This window comes from Atta cephalotes (genome assembly GCF_000143395.1).
Source record: "Atta cephalotes unplaced genomic scaffold scaffold00022, whole genome shotgun sequence".
NCBI lineage: Eukaryota > Metazoa > Arthropoda > Insecta > Hymenoptera > Formicidae > Atta > Atta cephalotes.
In genome coordinates, this window is record NW_012130086.1 from 4,401,421 (window position 1) to 4,405,002 (window position 3,582).

Here is a 3,582-nt window from a genome sequence, read left to right on the forward strand (position 1 = left end):
TCTCTCTCTCTCTCTCTCTCTCTCTCTTTTGTTTCCTGCCTAAAGGTTGGTTTAGTCTACTTGGCAACCTCCAAGAACTGCGTCGAAATGCGCGCGCGCATTCTATACTTACAGTATTTTATAGTCTTTGTAGAATGATAGGATACATCTGATAAAAACATTCACAGAAAAAGAATTCTATTTTTAATCGAAGTGGAAAATAGCAATGAACTTACAATATTATTTTTAGAAATTTTCTGTGAATAATTATAAGTGCAAATTAGATCGACAAGAATAAATCAAATAAGAGAAAAAAATCTATCTATTTTTGATCGAAGCGGATGCTTATATTTTTCAATTCTATAAATTGCGCACCCAATTCATTCAATTGAATTTAAAACGCAATAAACTGAAACTGGAAATACCATCACAAATTACATTGATTGTCAATTAATAATAATGCTAATAAGCATCTTAAAATATTGCAAAAATTTATTGCGAAAAACATCACCTCAGCTAGAGGTTGAATCTAAAATTCTCGATTTTATGGTACGAGCATCTTATCAATGCCTTAAGACCCTTATTAGCATCATAATTAAGTTAAAGATCAAAGTAATTTGTGATTTTATACTTCAATTTATGATTACGTTTTAAGTTCAGTAAATCAAATCAACATGCAATTTATAAAACTGGAAATATATTTGCAATAAATCTGTAGATTTACTACAGCATAAATATTATTAAGCATTAAAATTCGCTTTGATCAAAATAGGATTCTTTCTCTTGATTTATTCTGGTCGATCTGACTTCCATTTATAATTTTTCGTTCAGTTTGGATCATCCTCATGAAGAATGAAACTTTGAAGTTTGAATTAATCATTGCGATTTTATTTATATTGTACGTATAATTGCTTCAATAATTAACAAAGATTACAGATGAAATTTCGTTTAGCTTATAAAATATATAAGAAGGTAATAGGAAAGGTACACATGCAAAATTAAAACGCCATTGGAGAGTTACGTTTTGAATCTTTAAGTATTTATTTAAACAAATCCCAACATTCCAAACATTGATAGTTGTATATACGTATGGGTGTGTCTTTTGTGTCTTCTGTGCGCTTTCTATAGACACAAGATAGATTGTGGCAGCATATCAATTTGCCTTTGACTATCTATGTCATGTCCATAATGTCTTCCTTTTCGTTATTTTTGTATGTGTATTCACTGTCATGCAAGTACCGCCATTTGTTTCATCTACAGATTCTCCGATTAAATCGCAGTCAACTTTTTCTCGCAAAAAAAATCTTAATTGTAAACATCTTCAAAATTTTTTACAATTTTCTAAATGTATTGAGGAATGAAGTTTTCTGCATTAATTAACAATTTTACAAATTAGCATCTTGATTCGTCAAAAATCATTCATTTTTTATTGTTTCCTACTCAAGAATGATTTAATCTTTTATAACTGATATGCTCTGCTTATAAAAGAAAATTGCACAAGCAATAAATAGAAAATATTGATTATGGGATATAATTAATTATTGAATCTTAATTTATAAAGATTTCACTGTAAAAGAACTATTTGTAAGTTGAAATAACAATGGATAATAATATACAAAAACTTGTATACCTGTAATGTATCTTTATTGAGTATGGAGTCCACAATGATGCCAGAGTGATAAACTAATGAGATAACACTTTTAAAAATAAATAAATATATAGATAACTTTCAAATTACCTGATATTATAAAGAGTTAATATTTTAGCCGAAAAAAAAACTTGACTGAAGAATTTGCAGACGAAACGGTGATGGTAAGGAATTCTCACGGGGCTCAATTTTAGCCGCACAAATGACATTGAGCCTTACTTTGAGCCTTACCTTGAATTACGATGCAAATGAAGCTAACTTGACGGTCCAAATTCGTATTCAAAATCAACGAACAATTGTTTATTACTCAATGTTTCGCGAACAGCTTCTCGATTTTATATAGCGCGATACTCTCTTCACCCCCATCTTTGATGATATATCTTAATATCATCAACATTCTATCAGTAGACGATAACACACGCGAGTGCAATCGAATCAATTATGGCAAGTTTTTCCGTGACTAAGTTAGGAGTTTAGATGACCCCTCGCGTGGTTTCTCTCCTTTAATTACTCGAAAAGTCTTACGGTCATAAGGGTGCTTTCGACGACAACGCTTGTCCGTCTCTGTACTCTGATACTTTTGTGACGGACTTGTTTCCTGGAACTATCAATTTAAGATTCAATTCTTGCCATTTTTTAAATTACATTTCGCCGAAGAGCGTTATGGATTCCGTTGAAACGAACCAAGATCAAAATTTGCCTAGCCTCTAAAGAATTCTTATATATTTTATTTTACATACAAAATGTTCGACTTATACTTCAGTAACAATTTCTTTGGGAAATTTTGCAACAATATCTAATGCCATTTTTAAAGTATATTTCATAGACTTGAGACTTGAAGTAAATTTTGATCCTAAACGCCCTTTCAAGCTAATCTTCCATAAAGACAAGCTAAATATACATTTTGATATATATTCTCTTAGACCATTTTATAATAAACAATTTTAATGATTGTAATAAATAACTCTTATCAATAGTACTAAACATATTCGATCAGACTCAAAATACTAATCGTGTATTAGTGGCCGATCGATACGTCTAAGCACCCCGAAGAAAAACAAAAAATTAAGATGGACCCAAATACTTTTCGCCTTCCAACTACATATTTCCAATATTGCACGAAAACTTACAATACAGGTGACTCTCAACGACAAATTTGAATTTATATTAAATTTTATTATTATTATCAAGGGGCTGAAAATGAACAGTAATTTTTAAATCATTGAAAGATAAGATGTCTGTGATTAAATGAAAGTGAATAAAAATTTAAATAAGTAATAAAAGATTAGGTTTAACCAAATGCAAACTCAAATTGACATACTACGAATAATTCAGAGCGCTTACACGTGGACCAGTTTCCAATTGGTCGAAAGTAGAAATTCTTACCTAAACACTTTCCTTTTATAGCAGTCATCAAAAAGTTGTAGCAAATTTATAACTTTTGGAAACAACGCAACTTTATCCTTCTTTCTACCTTCGGGGTGACTATTAAAGTCGAAGAAAACTCGTATCACAATACTTCCTGACAAATGTATACATCGTAAAAATGTCTCGAGTGTATAACGCGGTCATCTCAATGGAACGCTAAAACTTCGCATATCGAATTCTTTTCGCAAATGCAATTTCACGTTATACAATGACAATTTTCAAAACAACTACCAGAGAGTCACCTGTATCCTCTTAAGTATTCCCCGTTGCCGTTAAACAATATAACCCTATCTCGTGTCAAATATATTCTAATTCCTTGCAAGGCTGCACACACACGCCCAATTACGCTAACGAAAGCCAGCATCTCACAGAGTTTCCCTTTCCCCACTATTTCCTCACATCCTTTCTCCTTTTTATCTTTTCCTTTTCACTCTTTTATTCTTCTTGTCTATGTCTCACACACACACACACACACACACACACACACACACACACACACACACACACACACACACACACACACTACT